This window comes from Acipenser ruthenus, chromosome 23 (assembly GCF_902713425.1).
Source record: "Acipenser ruthenus chromosome 23, fAciRut3.2 maternal haplotype, whole genome shotgun sequence".
Lineage (NCBI taxonomy): Eukaryota > Metazoa > Chordata > Actinopteri > Acipenseriformes > Acipenseridae > Acipenser > Acipenser ruthenus.
In genome coordinates, this window is record NC_081211.1 from 12,153,854 (window position 1) to 12,170,514 (window position 16,661).

The 16,661-nt window shown below is 40.7% G+C and overlaps 15 non-coding genes across 15 annotated transcripts; 6 read left to right on the forward strand and 9 right to left on the reverse strand.

The window, feature by feature from the left end:
- Positions 1-880: 880 nt before the first annotated feature.
- On the reverse strand, positions 881-952 carry trnaw-cca (transfer RNA tryptophan (anticodon CCA)). The gene has a single exon. It is a non-coding gene; the product is annotated as a tRNA-Trp (tRNA).
- Positions 953-1,575: 623 nt separating this feature from the next.
- Positions 1,576-1,648, reverse strand: trnav-uac (transfer RNA valine (anticodon UAC)). The gene has a single exon. It is a non-coding gene; the product is annotated as a tRNA-Val (tRNA).
- A 1,003-nt stretch (positions 1,649-2,651) lies between these two features.
- Positions 2,652-2,858, forward strand: LOC131699818 (small nucleolar RNA U3). Its single transcript, XR_009308352.1, has one exon. It is a non-coding gene; the product is annotated as a small nucleolar RNA U3 (small nucleolar RNA).
- Positions 2,859-4,239: 1,381 nt separating this feature from the next.
- On the forward strand, positions 4,240-4,312 carry trnaf-gaa (transfer RNA phenylalanine (anticodon GAA)). Its single transcript has one exon. It is a non-coding gene; the product is annotated as a tRNA-Phe (tRNA).
- Positions 4,313-5,457: 1,145 nt separating this feature from the next.
- trnaw-cca (transfer RNA tryptophan (anticodon CCA)) lies at positions 5,458-5,529 on the reverse strand. Its single transcript has one exon. It is a non-coding gene; the product is annotated as a tRNA-Trp (tRNA).
- Positions 5,530-6,152: 623 nt separating this feature from the next.
- trnav-uac (transfer RNA valine (anticodon UAC)) lies at positions 6,153-6,225 on the reverse strand. The gene has a single exon. It is a non-coding gene; the product is annotated as a tRNA-Val (tRNA).
- Positions 6,226-7,228: 1,003 nt separating this feature from the next.
- Positions 7,229-7,435, forward strand: LOC131699819 (small nucleolar RNA U3). The gene has a single exon (XR_009308353.1). It is a non-coding gene; the product is annotated as a small nucleolar RNA U3 (small nucleolar RNA).
- A 1,305-nt stretch (positions 7,436-8,740) lies between these two features.
- Positions 8,741-8,814, reverse strand: trnan-guu (transfer RNA asparagine (anticodon GUU)). The gene has a single exon. It is a non-coding gene; the product is annotated as a tRNA-Asn (tRNA).
- Positions 8,815-10,441: 1,627 nt separating this feature from the next.
- Positions 10,442-10,514, reverse strand: trnav-uac (transfer RNA valine (anticodon UAC)). The gene has a single exon. It is a non-coding gene; the product is annotated as a tRNA-Val (tRNA).
- Positions 10,515-11,516: 1,002 nt separating this feature from the next.
- On the forward strand, positions 11,517-11,723 carry LOC117971788 (small nucleolar RNA U3). The gene has a single exon (XR_004663246.1). It is a non-coding gene; the product is annotated as a small nucleolar RNA U3 (small nucleolar RNA).
- Positions 11,724-13,104: 1,381 nt separating this feature from the next.
- trnaf-gaa (transfer RNA phenylalanine (anticodon GAA)) lies at positions 13,105-13,177 on the forward strand. The gene has a single exon. It is a non-coding gene; the product is annotated as a tRNA-Phe (tRNA).
- A 135-nt stretch (positions 13,178-13,312) lies between these two features.
- Positions 13,313-13,386, reverse strand: trnan-guu (transfer RNA asparagine (anticodon GUU)). The gene has a single exon. It is a non-coding gene; the product is annotated as a tRNA-Asn (tRNA).
- A 936-nt stretch (positions 13,387-14,322) lies between these two features.
- On the reverse strand, positions 14,323-14,394 carry trnar-ccu (transfer RNA arginine (anticodon CCU)). Its single transcript has one exon. It is a non-coding gene; the product is annotated as a tRNA-Trp (tRNA).
- A 623-nt stretch (positions 14,395-15,017) lies between these two features.
- Positions 15,018-15,090, reverse strand: trnav-uac (transfer RNA valine (anticodon UAC)). Its single transcript has one exon. It is a non-coding gene; the product is annotated as a tRNA-Val (tRNA).
- Positions 15,091-16,092: 1,002 nt separating this feature from the next.
- On the forward strand, positions 16,093-16,299 carry LOC117971786 (small nucleolar RNA U3). Its single transcript, XR_004663244.2, has one exon. It is a non-coding gene; the product is annotated as a small nucleolar RNA U3 (small nucleolar RNA).
- Positions 16,300-16,661: the final 362 nt, after the last annotated feature.

A 16,661-nucleotide genomic window follows, 5' to 3' on the forward strand; every position in this document is an offset into this window, starting at 1 on the left:
AACCTTATCGAGGGAGCAGAACTCAGCCGAACCTGAAACCACAGCTAACAAGAAAGCAACACGGGGCAGGAAAGTCTATGTAATCCATTATGGCAGCACAACATACGTCATTTTGTTAGATAACACACTGGGGGTCCAACACAGCAGTGTGTGTAAATAGCTACAATGGAAACCAAATACTTACGGTTCAAATGAGAATCTTCATCAGATTTTAAGAACACATTTGACATACTTTACACTGCAAAGGAGGAAGGCAGGCAATGCAAATGAGGCGTGATCCATTGCTAAAAAAATACATTAAATCTCCCTTTGTGCTTCTCGGAAGACATACGACGGAGGGCGCACTTTTTCAGTTTGGGGAATGTTACAAATTAGCAGACTGTGCTTTAAAATACATATAGGGCGGGCTTCTCTGTTACAAAGAATTGTCACACTTTGTATTTCTCTCCATGATCCATTGGGACAGAATACGTAGATACATTAAAACTATTTGGAGAATGCGGGCATCGATCCCGCTACTTCTCGCTCCTTGTCTTGTGGCAGCGATTCTCATAGGCTACAATCGCTGCTTGATAAGAGCGATTCAGATTGTTCAATATTTTTTTTTTTTTTATTGGCAATGTAGTTGCCATTTGCAAATTCAAAAATAAATTGAACAATCAAAAATGATAATACTTGCTTTTGTATCACACAACAATCTTAAGGTATGCTTTAACGGCTAGGCTGTCTCAAGTTAGTTTGTATTGTTAATACCATACCTCTGTTTGATCGCTATACAATCAATATGTTGTGTAGGCTAAACTGTATAAATAAACGCCCGGAAACATTGAAATCCAAACACGTTAAAAGATGAAATAGTGTGGAATAGAAACAAAGAACTTGACTTCGACGTGATTTGAACACGTAACCTTCTGATTTGGAGTCAGAGGCGCTACCGTTGCGCCACGAAGTCCTGGGAATTTTTGTCCTTGTTATGGAATGCTAGAGTGCACAGCAAGCATGCCAAACGCATGGTAATGCCGACGCTCATACTAGGAAAACATTCAAGCGTCATGGGAAACAGCCGTCAATAGGTGTTCGTAGCCAGCAGGGCTATGAAGCTGTCGGAAGTGTGTTTGATTCTCAGCTTTAAAAGTAAAGAAAACATAAAACAATGCGATTTGCTTTTATAATGTTCATTAATTGAAACGTAGGCATAAACACAGTTGTACTGGCTGGGAATCGTTTCGGTTCAAATTCTTGGAAAGCAGCTATGCTGAGCAATATATCACCAACGGGGGAAAGCTGGCAGTACTGAGTGACACAGAAGAAGGATTCTCTCAGCGCGTCTCCTCTGAATGCGCACTGGCACAAAGAGGCTTTGCTCATCTAATGACGTGGCGGAATGCAATAATGTATTGGGTTAATTTATCAACAAAAGAAACATAAATAAAAGTGTATGTAATTATTTGTGAATAAACTGTCTTGCTTATACGATGGGAGACCAGGACCTTACACCCGCAATTTAATGACCGGCCAACCCCAGAGAGACTTTGTCTTGACCAGGGATTAATATAATTTAAAAACATGCGGCAATGGTTCCACAGGGGATAGAACCCAGGGCCTTCTGCGTGTAAAGCAGACGTGATAATCACTACACTATGGAACCTAGGCAGGACTGTGTCGGTGCTCCTACATTATTATCTACATGCATCTCAAATAATTACAATGTCATTTATCAGACCCTTCGGCGTTGTCTTTAAAAATTAAACTTCCCAGACCGAACGCAGGCTAACATTAAATCAATGAATCTTAAATATTTTCTATAGCGCCCCATATGCGATTCACAAATTCTACTTAAAAACAAGACAATATCTCATTGTAAGCCTGGTCGAACAAAAGAAGTCTTCAGTGTAATTTTAAACAAAGAGTGCTTTCCACGATTTACGATGCTTTAGAGAGATGGAATATTGGAATTGGCAGCCGAAACTGGGGGATAAAACTGCCCGTGATCAAAGTGGGCAGAAAAGCTGCATACTTTCCATAAGGTATTTTGGAGAAAAGAAAACGGATCTCTCTGATTTGCAACGTTTCTATGGTTCGGCCCGGCCACTGCCGTGTGTCTGGTTAAAACGATGAGTTCAGTTTTTTTTTTTCTTCCGCTTGGTAATTCAGTCTTGAGGCAACTGTAGCAGAGTGGCGCAGCGGAAGCGTGCTGGGCCCATAACCCAGAGGTCGATGGATCGAAACCATCCTCTGCTAGCCTGTTTTTCTTCTGTTAGCAAAGTAGTTTTTCTAAAATATAAACTGAACTGATTTGCAAATTCAAAAAATAAATTCATTAACAAAATAGAAAATATTTCGACTAGATGTATGCTTTCAATTTCTTCAAAAAGTAGTCTCAAGCTCGTTGATTCAGTCGCTTTAAAATCCACCTCTATGTCCCGCTGCAGCAGCGCTGTGTGCTGTGGCTCGAGCTTGTTTGACGAGACAGGCAATGCAAAAATGATAAAACTTGCTTTTGTATCACACGACAAACTTAACGTATGCTTTAACGGCTTGGCTGTCTCAAGTTAGTTTGTATTGTTAATGTAACACCTCGTTTTTGCCCAGTCGTTGTATCACATGAATTGAGCTTGCTAGTTGGGGGTGACGGTCTGCCAATACAAGTTAAGACTATATTTGCAAGGATCATTTCTAGAGTGAAACATGTTTTGAAGGGATTGGTCTCGGTATCCCCCAGGAGGAGCGGGAGTCTTTTCTTCTCAGCAACGAGCTGACAATGAGTGTTGTTTTTGGGCACCTGCTCGCTGCTACTGATGACCACTCCAATCTTCAGTCGGTGGATTGTTGAAGGAAGGGGACACATTCTGAGTGCGTATCTCATACTGGTAGAAACGCGGAAAAAAGAAACCATCAAGCCTAAAATTGTTCAGTTGTTTAAATCAATAAGCACATTTCAAATGGATCATTGCTAATGTTAAAACAATTTAAGAACACTTTAAGCAGGGCTTGACTAATATAAAAATATAGGCATGTTATTTGCACTACGCAGGACTAGATTGAGCTTAAAAAAAGGCATTACATCTGAAAATAACTTGTGTTTACCCCCACTTACAAGGAAAGCGTCAAACTTTGTATTCGTCCTCGTAACAGTGTTAGAAAATGTAAACAGCAGTTGGAGAATGCCGAAGTCGATCATCCTAGCATGTTAAACGAGGGCATTTCTCATGTAAGCCACATCCAGTAATAGATCGTTTGTACTGTTCTCAATGGTCCGCATCCCAGCCTGAGACCACGATCCAATTGTAAAACTTTACAATGCATTAGTAAGACCTTACCTAGAATATTGTGATCAGTTCTGATCACCTCTCTACAAAAAGGATATTGCTGCTCTAGAAAGAGTGCAAAGAAGAGCAACCAGAAATATCCCAGGTTTAAAAGGCATGTTGTATGCAGACAGGCTAAAAGAACTGAATCTATTCAGTCTTGAACAAAAAAGACTACGTGGCGATCTGATTCAGACATTCAACATCCTAAAAGGTAGAGACAATGTCGACCCAGGGGACTTCTTTTTTGACATGAAAAAAGAAACAAGGACCAGCGGTCACAAATGGAGATTACATAAAGGGGCATTCAAAACAGAAAATAGGCGGCACTTTTTTACACAGAGAATTGTGAGGGTCTGGAACCAACTCCCCAGTAATGTTGAAGCTGACACCCTGGGATCCTTCAAGAAGCTGCTTGATGAGAGTCTGGGATCAATAAGCTACTAACTACCAAACGAGCAAGATGGGCTGAATGGCCTCCTCTCGTTTGGAAACTTTCTTATGTTCTTATGTTCCTCTATCCTATTGTGCTTGTTAAGACATAGCGTGAATCTTGAAAACGTCTTGTTTGTTTAACAAAGCCAGCAGTCACTTTATTGATCACCCTGTGGATTAAACGCTATTGGAACACAGATGATTGTGTTGAAGATGTTAATAGACTTTCAATGTACGCGTTGTAGAGCTAAGCGTTTGTTGAGGCAGTTCAAGCGCTGCACATTCAGGCAGCCGGTTGCAGTCTTTACCTGTTTCCTAGATGTTTGCCATTTGGTCTTACTCTGGAAGGAGTAGAACAAAAGCTAAACCATTTGTTGAGAACCGCATTTGGGAGAAAACTTAAGTGTTTCAAAATATATTTGTAAAGTGCATTTGTCTATTAGGTTGTTTATGGTGTGACAAAAAGAATGCTATCTCGAAAACGCAGTCCTGTCAAGCCGAAATAGCTCAGTTGGGAGAGCGTTAGACTGAAGATCTAAAGGTCCCTGGTTCGATCCCGGTTTTCGGCAAGCACCAAGACATTTTGTTTTGTTTTATATTATTTTGAACTAAAAACAGAGCACATTTTTTTCTTCATTGTAATTGGAGGAAATAACAACGTACTAGTGCCATTTTCTAATGTGATTAAGAAATTCAAAAAGCATCGTCCCTGGGTGGGCTTGAACCACCAACCTTCCGGTTAACAGCCGAACGCGCTAACCGATTGTGCCACAGAGACCAACCTGCTCGACCGCTAAAGCATACGGGAGTGATTAGCAAGGCGAGATGCTGCAGAACCTGATCGAGGGAGCAGAACTCAGCCGAACCTGAAACCACAGCTAACAAGAAAGCAACACGGGGCAGGAAAGTCTATGTAATCCATTATGGCAGCACAACATACGTCATTTTGTTAGATAACACACTGGGGGTTCAACACAGCAGTGTGTGTAAATAGCTACAATGGAAACCAAATACTTACGGTTCAAATGAGAATCTTCATCAGATTTTAAGAACACATTTGACATACTTTACACTGCAAAGGAGGAAGGCAGGCAATGCAAATGAGGCGTGATCCATTGCTAAAAAAATACATTAAATCTCCCTTTGTGCTTCTCGGAAGACATACGACGGAGGGCGCACTTTTTCAGTTTGGGGAATGTTACAAATTAGCAGACTGTGCTTTAAAATACATATAGGGCGGGCTTCTCTGTTACAAAGAATTGTCACACTTTGTATTTCTCTCCATGATCCATTGGGACAGAATACGTAGATACATTAAAACTATTTGGAGAATGCGGGCATCGATCCCGCTACTTCTCGCTCCTTGTCTTGTGGCAGCGATTCTCATAGGCTACAATCGCTGCTTGATAAGAGCGATTCAGATTGTTCAATATTTTTTTTTTTTTTATTGGCAATGTAGTTGCCATTTGCAAATTCAAAAATAAATTGAACAATCAAAAATGATAATACTTGCTTTTGTATCACACAACAATCTTAAGGTATGCTTTAACGGCTAGGCTGTCTCAAGTTAGTTTGTATTGTTAATACCATACCTCTGTTTGATCGCTATACAATCAATATGTTGTGTAGGCTAAACTGTATAAATAAACGCCCGGAAACATTGAAATCCAAACACGTTAAAAGATGAAATAGTGTGGAATAGAAACAAAGAACTTGACTTCGACGTGATTTGAACACGTAACCTTCTGATTTGGAGTCAGAGGCGCTACCGTTGCGCCACGAAGTCCTGGGAATTTTTGTCCTTGTTATGGAATGCTAGAGTGCACAGCAAGCATGCCAAACGCATGGTAATGCCGACGCTCATACTAGGAAAACATTCAAGCGTCATGGGAAACAGCCGTCAATAGGTGTTCGTAGCCAGCAGGGCTATGAAGCTGTCGGAAGTGTGTTTGATTCTCAGCTTTAAAAGTAAAGAAAACATAAAACAATGCGATTTGCTTTTATAATGTTCATTAATTGAAACGTAGGCATAAACACAGTTGTACTGGCTGGGAATCGTTTCGGTTCAAATTCTTGGAAAGCAGCTATGCTGAGCAATATATCACCAACGGGGGAAAGCTGGCAGTACTGAGTGACACAGAAGAAGGATTCTCTCAGCGCGTCTCCTCTGAATGCGCACTGGCACAAAGAGGCTTTGCTCATCTAATGACGTGGCGGAATGCAATAATGTATTGGGTTAATTTATCAACAAAAGAAACATAAATAAAAGTGTATGTAATTATTTGTGAATAAACTGTCTTGCTTATACGATGGGAGACCAGGACCTTACACCCGCAATTTAATGACCGGCCAACCCCAGAGAGACTTTGTCTTGACCAGGGATTAATATAATTTAAAAACATGCGGCAATGGTTCCACAGGGGATAGAACCCAGGGCCTTCTGCGTGTAAAGCAGACGTGATAATCACTACACTATGGAACCTAGGCAGGACGGTGTTGGTGCTCCTACATTATTGTCTACATGCATCTCAAATAATTACAATGTCATTTATCAGACCCTTCGGCGTTGTCTTTAAAAATTAAACTTCCCAGACCGAACGCAGGCTAACATTAAATCAATGAATCTTAAATATTTTCTATAGCGCCCCATATGCGATTCACAAAATCTACTTAAAAACAAGACAATATCTCATTGTAAGCCTGGTCGAACAAAAGAAGTCTTCAGTGTAATTTTAAACAAAGAGTGCTTTCCACGATTTACGATGCTTTAGAGAGACGGAATATTGGAATTGGCAGCCGAAACTGGGGGATAAAACTGCCCGTGATCAAAGTGGGCAGAAAAGCTGCATACTTTCCATAAGGTATTTTGGAGAAAAGAAAACGGATCTCTCTGATTTGCAACGTTTCTATGGTTCGGCCCGGCCACTGCCGTGTGTCTGGTTAAAACGATGAGTTCAGTTTTTTTTTTTCTTCCGCTTGGTAATTCAGTCTTGAGGCAACTGTAGCAGAGTGGCGCAGCGGAAGTGTGCTGGGCCCATAACCCAGAGGTCGATGGATCGAAACCATCCTCTGCTAGCCTGTTTTTCTTCTGTTAGCAAAGTAGTTTTTCTAAAATATAAACTGAACTGATTTGCAAATTCAAAAAATAAATTCATTAACAAAATAGAAAATATTTCGACTAGATGTATGCTTTCAATTTCTTCAAAAAGTAGTCTCAAGCTCGTTGATTCAGTCGCTTTAAAATCCACCTCTATGTCCCGCTGCAGCAGCGCTGTGTGCTGTGGCTCGAGCTTGTTTGACGAGACAGGCAATGCAAAAATGATAAAACTTGCTTTTGTATCACACGACAAACTTAACGTATGCTTTAACGGCTTGGCTGTCTCAAGTTAGTTTGTATTGTTAATGTAACACCTCGTTTTTGCCCAGTCGTTGTATCACATGAATTGAGCTTGCTAGTTGGGGGTGACGGTCTGCCAATACAAGTTAAGACTATATTTGCAAGGATCATTTCTAGAGTGAAACATGTTTTGAAGGGATTGGTCTCGGTATCCCCCAGGAGGAGCGGGAGTCTTTTCTTCTCAGCAACGAGCTGACAATGAGTGTTGTTTTTGGGCACCTGCTCGCTGCTACTGATGACCACTCCAATCTTCAGTCGGTGGATTGTTGAAGGAAGGGGACACATTCTGAGTGCGTATCTCATACTGGTAGAAACGCGGAAAAAAGAAACCATCAAGCCTAAAATTGTTCAGTTGTTTAAATCAATAAGCAAATTTCAAATGGATCATTGCTAATGTTAAAACAATTTAAGAACACTTTAAATAGGGCTTGACTAATATAAAAATATAGGCATGTTATTTGCACTACGCAGGACTAGATTGAGCTTAAAAAAAGGCATTACATCTGAAAATAACTTGTGTTTACCCCCACTTACAAGGAAAGCGTCAAACTTTGTATTCGTCCTCGTAACAGTGTTAGAAAATGTAAACAGCAGTTGGAGAATGCCGAAGTCGATCATCCTAGCATGTTAAACGAGGGCATTTCTCATGTAAGCCACATCCAGTAATAGATCGTTTGTACTGTTCTCAATGGTCCGCATCCCAGCCTGAGACCACGATCCAATTGTAAAACTTTACAATGCATTAGTAAGACCTTACCTAGAATATTGTGATCAGTTCTGATCACCTCTCTACAAAAAGGATATTGCTGCTCTAGAAAGAGTGCAAAGAAGAGCAACCAGAAATATCCCAGGTTTAAAAGGCATGTTGTATGCAGACAGGCTAAAAGAACTGAATCTATTCAGTCTTGAACAAAAAAGACTACGCGGCGATCTGATTCAGACATTCAACATCCTAAAAGGTAGAGACAATGTCGACCCAGGGGACTTCTTTTTTGACATGAAAAAAGAAACAAGGACCAGCGGTCACAAATGGAGATTACATAAAGGGGCATTCAAAACAGAAAATAGGAGGCACTTTTTTACACAGAGAATTGTGAGGGTCTGGAACCAACTCCCCAGTAATGTTGAAGCTGACACCCTGGGATCCTTCAAGAAGCTGCTTGATGAGAGTCTGGGATCAATAAGCTACTAACTACCAAACGAGCAAGATGGGCTGAATGGCCTCCTCTCGTTTGGAAACTTTCTTATGTTCTTATGTTCCTCTATCCTATTATGCTTGTTAAGACATAGCGTGAATCTTGAAAACGTCTTGTTTGTTTAACAAAGCCAGCAGTCACTTTATTGATCACCCTGTGGATTAAACGCTATTGGAACACAGATGATTGTGTTGAAGATGTTAATAGACTTTCAATGTACGTGTTGTAGAGCTAAGCGTTTGTTGAGGCAGTTCAAGCGCTGCACATTCAGCACCAAGACATTTTGTTTTGTTTTATATTATTTTGAACTAAAAACAGAGCACATTTTTTTCTTCATTGTAATTGGAGGAAATAACAACGTATTAGTGCCATTTTCTAATGTGATTAAGAAATTCAAAAAGCATCGTCCCTGGGTGGGCTTGAACCACCAACCTTCCGGTTAACAGCCGAACGCGCTAACCGATTGCGCCACAGAGACCAACCTGCTCGACCGCTAAAGCATACGGGAGTGATTAGCAAGGCGAGATGCTGCAGAACCTGATCGAGGGAGCAGAACTCAGCCGAACCTGAAACCACAGCTAACAAGAAAGCAACACGGGGCAGGAAAGTCTATGTAATCCATTATGGCAGCACAACATACGTCATTTTGTTAGATAACACACTGGGGGTCCAACACAGCAGTGTGTGTAAATAGCTACAATGGAAACCAAATACTTACGGTTCAAATGAGAATCTTCATCAGATTTTAAGAACACATTTGACATACTTTACACTGCAAAGGAGGAAGGCAGGCAATGCAAATGAGGCGTGATCCATTGCTAAAAAAATACATGAAATCTCCCTTTGTGCTTCTCGGAAGACATACGACGGAGGGCGCACTTTTTCAGTTTTGGGAATGTTACAAATTAGCAGACTGTGCTTTAAAATACATATAGGGCGGGCTTCTCTGATACAAAGAATTGTCACACTTTGTATTTCTCTCCATGATCCATTGGGACAGAATACGTAGATACATTAAAACTATTTGGAGAATGCGGGCATCGATACCGCTACTTCTCGCTCCTTGTCTTGTGGCAGCGATTCTCATAGGCTACAATCGCTGCTTGATAAGAGCGATTCAGATTGTTCCATATTTTTTTTTTTTTTTATTGGCAATGTAGTTGCCATTTGCAAATTAAAAAATAAATTGAACAATCAAAAATGATAATACTTGCTTTTGTATCACACGACAATCTTAAGGTATGCTTTAACGGCTAGGCTGTCTCAAGTTAGTTTGTATTGTTAATACCATACCTCTGTTTGATCGCTATACAATCAATATGTTGTGTAGGCTAAACTGTATAAATAAACGCCCGGAAACATTGAAATCCAAACACGTTAAAAGATGAAATAGTGTGGAATAGAAACAAAGAACTTGACCTCGACATGAACACGTAACCTTCTGATCTGGAGTCAGAGGCGCTACCGTTGCGCCACGAAGTCCTGGGAATTTTTGTCCTTGTTATGGAATGCTAGAGTGCACAGCAAGCATGCCAAACGCATGGTAATGCCGACGCTCATACTAGGAAAACATTCAAGCGTCATGGGAAACAGCCGTCAATAGGTGTTCGTAGCCAGCAGGGCTATGAAGCTGTCGGAAGTGTGTTTGATTCTCAGCTTTAAAAGTAAAGAAAACATAAAACAATGCGATTTGCTTTTATAATGTTCATTAATTGAAACGTAGGCATAAACACAGTTGTACTGGCTGGGAATCGTTTCGGTTCAAATTCTTGGAAAGCAGCTATGCTGAGCAATATATCACCAACGGGGGAAAGCTGGCAGTACTGAGTGACACAGAAGAAGGATTCTCTCAGCGCGTCTCCTCTGAATGCGCACTGGCACAAAGAGGCTTTGCTCATCTAATGACGTGGCGGAATGCAATAATGTATTGGGTTAATTTATCAACAAAAGAAACATAAATAAAAGTGTATGTAATTATTTGTGAATAAACTGTCTTGCTTATACGATGGGAGACCAGGACCTTACACCCGCAATTTAATGACCGGCCAACCCCAGAGAGACTTTGTCTTGACCAGGGATTAATATAATTTAAAAACATGCGGCAATGGTTCCACAGGGGATAGAACCCAGGGCCTTCTGCGTGTAAAGCAGACGTGATAATCACTACACTATGGAACCTAGGAAGGACTGTGTCGGTGCTCCTACATTATTATCTACATGCATCTCAAATAATTACAATGTCATTTATCAGACCCTTCGGCGTTGTCTTTAAAAATTAAACTTCCCAGACCGAACGCAGGCTAACATTAAATCAATGAATCTTAAATATTTTCTATAGCGCCCCATATGCGATTCACAAATTCTACTTAAAAACAAGACAATATCTCATTGTAAGCCTGGTCGAACAAAAGAAGTCTTCAGTGTAATTTTAAACAAAGAGTGCTTTCCACGATTTACGATGCTTTAGAGAGATGGAATATTGGAATTGGCAGCCGAAACTGGGGGATAAAACTGCCCGTGATCAAAGTGGGCAGAAAAGCTGCATACTTTCCATAAGGTATTTTGGAGAAAAGAAAACGGATCTCTCTGATTTGCAACGTTTCTATGGTTCGGCCCGGCCACTGCCGTGTGTCTGGTTAAAACGATGAGTTCAGTTTTTTTTTTCTTCCGCTTGGTAATTCAGTCTTGAGGCAACTGTAGCAGAGTGGCGCAGCGGAAGCGTGCTGGGCCCATAACCCAGAGGTCGATGGATCGAAACCATCCTCTGCTAGCCTGTTTTTCTTCTGTTAGCAAAGTAGTTTTTCTAAAATATAAACTGAACTGATTTGCAAATTCAAAAAATAAATTCATTAACAAAATAGAAAATATTTCGACTAGATGTATGCTTTCAATTTCTTCAAAAAGTAGTCTCAAGCTCGTTGATTCAGTCGCTTTAAAATCCACCTCTATGTCCCGCTGCAGCAGCGCTGTGTGCTGTGGCTCGAGCTTGTTTGACGAGACAGGCAATGCAAAAATGATAAAACTTGCTTTTGTATCACACGACAAACTTAACGTATGCTTTAACGGCTTGGCTGTCTCAAGTTAGTTTGTATTGTTAATGTAACACCTCGTTTTTGCCCAGTCGTTGTATCACATGAATTGAGCTTGCTAGTTGGGGGTGACGGTCTGCCAATACAAGTTAAGACTATATTTGCAAGGATCATTTCTAGAGTGAAACATGTTTTGAAGGGATTGGTCTCGGTATCCCCCAGGAGGAGCGGGAGTCTTTTCTTCTCAGCAACGAGCTGACAATGAGTGTTGTTTTTGGGCACCTGCTCGCTGCTACTGATGACCACTCCAATCTTCAGTCGGTGGATTGTTGAAGGAAGGGGACACATTCTGAGTGCGTATCTCATACTGGTAGAAACGCGGAAAAAAGAAACCATCAAGCCTAAAATTGTTCAGTTGTTTAAATCAATAAGCACATTTCAAATGGATCATTGCTAATGTTAAAACAATTTAAGAACACTTTAAGCAGGGCTTGACTAATATAAAAATATAGGCATGTTATTTGCACTACGCAGGACTAGACTGAGCTTAAAAAATGGCATTACATCTGAAAATAACTTGTGTTTACCCCCACTTACAAGGAAAGCGTCAAACTTTGTATTCGTCCTCGTAACAGTGTTAGAAAATGTAAACAGCAGTTGGAGAATGCCGAAGTCGATCATCCTAGCATGTTAAACGAGGGCATTTCTCATGTAAGCCACATCCAGTAATAGATCGTTTGTACTGTTCTCAATGGTCCGCATCCCAGCCTGAGACCACGATCCAATTGTAAAACTTTACAATGCATTAGTAAGACCTTACCTAGAATATTGTGATCAGTTCTGATCACCTCTCTACAAAAAGGATATTGCTGCTCTAGAAAGAGTGCAAAGAAGAGCAACCAGAAATATCCCAGGTTTAAAAGGCATGTTGTATGCAGACAGGCTAAAAGAACTGAATCTATTCAGTCTTGAACAAAAAAGACTACGCGGCGATCTGATTCAGACATTCAACATCCTAAAAGGTAGAGACAATGTCGACCCAGGGGACTTCTTTTTTGACATGAAAAAAGAAACAAGGACCAGCGGTCACAAATGGAGATTACATAAAGGGGCATTCAAAACAGAAAATAGGAGGCACTTTTTTACACAGAGAATTGTGAGGGTCTGGAACCAACTCCCCAGTAATGTTGAAGCTGACACCCTGGGATCCTTCAAGAAGCTGCTTGATGAGAGTCTGGGATCAATAAGCTACTAACTACCAAACGAGCAAGATGGGCTGAATGGCCTCCTCTCGTTTGGAAACTTTCTTATGTTCTTATGTTCCTCTATCCTATTGTGCTTGTTAAGACATAGCGTGAATCTTGAAAACGTCTTGTTTGTTTAACAAAGCCAGCAGTCACTTTATTGATCACCCTGTGGATTAAACGCTATTGGAACACAGATGATTGTGTTGAAGATGTTAATAGACTTTCAATGTACGCGTTGTAGAGCTAAGCGTTTGTTGAGGCAGTTCAAGCGCTGCACATTCAGGCAGCCGGTTGCAGTCTTTACCTGTTTCCTAGATGTTTGCCATTTGGTCTTACTCTGGAAGGAGTAGAACAAAAGCTAAAACATTTGTTGAGAACCGCATTTGGGAGAAAACTTAAGTGTTTCAAAATGCATTTGTAAAGTGCATTTGTCTATTAGGTTGTTTATGGTGTGACAAAAAGAATGCTATCTCGAAAACGCAGTCCTGTCAAGCCGAAATAGCTCAGTTGGGAGAGCGTTAGACTGAAGATCTAAAGGTCCCTGGTTCGATCCCGGGTTTCGGCAAGCACCAAGACATTTTGTTTTGTTTTATATTATTTTGAACTAAAAACAGAGCACATTTTTTTCTTCATTGTAATTGGAGGAAATAACAACGTACTAGTGCCATTTTCTAATGTGATTAAGAAATTCAAAAAGCATCGTCCCTGGGTGGGCTTGAACCACCAACCTTCCGGTTAACAGCCGAACGCGCTAACCGATTGCGCCACAGAGACCAACCTGCTCGACCTCTAAAGCATACGGGAGTGATTAGCAAGGCGAGATGCTGCAGAACCTTATCGAGGGAGCAGAACTCAGCCGAACCTGAAACCACAGCTAACAAGAAAGCAACACGGGGCAGGAAAGTCTATGTAATCCATTATGGCAGCACAACATACGTCATTTTGTTAGATAACACACTGGGGGTCCAACACAGCAGTGTGTGTAAATAGCTACAATGGAAACCAAATACTTACGGTTCAAATGAGAATCTTCATCAGATTTTAAGAACACATTTGACATACTTTACACTGCAAAGGAGGAAGGCAGGCAATGCAAATGAGGCGTGATCCATTGCTAAAAAAATACATTAAATCTCCCTTTGTGCTTCTCGGAAGACATACGACGGAGGGCGCACTTTTTCAGTTTGGGGAATGTTACAAATTAGCAGACTGTGCTTTAAAATACATATAGGGCGGGCTTCTCTGTTACAAAGAATTGTCACACTTTGTATTTCTCTCCATGATCCATTGGGACAGAATACGTAGATACATTAAAACTATTTGGAGAATGCGGGCATCGATCCCGCTACTTCTCGCTCCTTGTCTTGTGGCAGCGATTCTCATAGGCTACAATCGCTGCTTGATAAGAGCGATTCAGATTGTTCAATATTTTTTTTTTTTTTATTGGCAATGTAGTTGCCATTTGCAAATTCAAAAATAAATTGAACAATCAAAAATGATAATACTTGCTTTTGTATCACACAACAATCTTAAGGTATGCTTTAACGGCTAGGCTGTCTCAAGTTAGTTTGTATTGTTAATACCATACCTCTGTTTGATCGCTATACAATCAATATGTTGTGTAGGCTAAACTGTATAAATAAACGCCCGGAAACATTGAAATCCAAACACGTTAAAAGATGAAATAGTGTGGAATAGAAACAAAGAACTTGACTTCGACGTGATTTGAACACGTAACCTTCTGATTTGGAGTCAGAGGCGCTACCGTTGCGCCACGAAGTCCTGGGAATTTTTGTCCTTGTTATGGAATGCTAGAGTGCACAGCAAGCATGCCAAACGCATGGTAATGCCGACGCTCATACTAGGAAAACATTCAAGCGTCATGGGAAACAGCCGTCAATAGGTGTTCGTAGCCAGCAGGGCTATGAAGCTGTCGGAAGTGTGTTTGATTCTCAGCTTTAAAAGTAAAGAAAACATAAAACAATGCGATTTGCTTTTATAATGTTCATTAATTGAAACGTAGGCATAAACACAGTTGTACTGGCTGGGAATCGTTTCGGTTCAAATTCTTGGAAAGCAGCTATGCTGAGCAATATATCACCAACGGGGGAAAGCTGGCAGTACTGAGTGACACAGAAGAAGGATTCTCTCAGCGCGTCTCCTCTGAATGCGCACTGGCACAAAGAGGCTTTGCTCATCTAATGACGTGGCGGAATGCAATAATGTATTGGGTTAATTTATCAACAAAAGAAACATAAATAAAAGTGTATGTAATTATTTGTGAATAAACTGTCTTGCTTATACGATGGGAGACCAGGACCTTACACCCGCAATTTAATGACCGGCCAACCCCAGAGAGACTTTGTCTTGACCAGGGATTAATATAATTTAAAAACATGCGGCAATGGTTCCACAGGGGATAGAACCCAGGGCCTTCTGCGTGTAAAGCAGACGTGATAATCACTACACTATGGAACCTAGGCAGGACTGTGTCGGTGCTCCTACATTATTATCTACATGCATCTCAAATAATTACAATGTCATTTATCAGACCCTTCGGCGTTGTCTTTAAAAATTAAACTTCCCAGACCGAACGCAGGCTAACATTAAATCAATGAATCTTAAATATTTTCTATAGCGCCCCATATGCGATTCACAAATTCTACTTAAAAACAAGACAATATCTCATTGTAAGCCTGGTCGAACAAAAGAAGTCTTCAGTGTAATTTTAAACAAAGAGTGCTTTCCACGATTTACGATGCTTTAGAGAGATGGAATATTGGAATTGGCAGCCGAAACTGGGGGATAAAACTGCCCGTGATCAAAGTGGGCAGAAAAGCTGCATACTTTCCATAAGGTATTTTGGAGAAAAGAAAACGGATCTCTCTGATTTGCAACGTTTCTATGGTTCGGCCCGGCCACTGCCGTGTGTCTGGTTAAAACGATGAGTTCAGTTTTTTTTTTCTTCCGCTTGGTAATTCAGTCTTGAGGCAACTGTAGCAGAGTGGCGCAGCGGAAGCGTGCTGGGCCCATAACCCAGAGGTCGATGGATCGAAACCATCCTCTGCTAGCCTGTTTTTCTTCTGTTAGCAAAGTAGTTTTTCTAAAATATAAACTGAACTGATTTGCAAATTCAAAAAATAAATTCATTAACAAAATAGAAAATATTTCGACTAGATGTATGCTTTCAATTTCTTCAAAAAGTAGTCTCAAGCTCGTTGATTCAGTCGCTTTAAAATCCACCTCTATGTCCCGCTGCAGCAGCGCTGTGTGCTGTGGCTCGAGCTTGTTTGACGAGACAGGCAATGCAAAAATGATAAAACTTGCTTTTGTATCACACGACAAACTTAACGTATGCTTTAACGGCTTGGCTGTCTCAAGTTAGTTTGTATTGTTAATGTAACACCTCGTTTTTGCCCAGTCGTTGTATCACATGAATTGAGCTTGCTAGTTGGGGGTGACGGTCTGCCAATACAAGTTAAGACTATATTTGCAAGGATCATTTCTAGAGTGAAACATGTTTTGAAGGGATTGGTCTCGGTATCCCCCAGGAGGAGCGGGAGTCTTTTCTTCTCAGCAACGAGCTGACAATGAGTGTTGTTTTTGGGCACCTGCTCGCTGCTACTGATGACCACTCCAATCTTCAGTCGGTGGATTGTTGAAGGAAGGGGACACATTCTGAGTGCGTATCTCATACTGGTAGAAACGCGGAAAAAAGAAACCATCAAGCCTAAAATTGTTCAGTTGTTTAAATCAATAAGCACATTTCAAATGGATCATTGCTAATGTTAAAACAATTTAAGAACACTTTAAGCAGGGCTTGACTAATATAAAAATATAGGCATGTTATTTGCACTACGCAGGACTAGATTGAGCTTAAAAAAAGGCATTACATCTGAAAATAACTTGTGTTTACCCCCACTTACAAGGAAAGCGTCAAACTTTGTATTCGTCCTCGTAACAGTGTTAGAAAATGTAAACAGCAGTTGGAGAATGCCGAAGTCGATCATCCTAGCATGTTAAACGAGGGCATTTCTCATGTAAGCCAC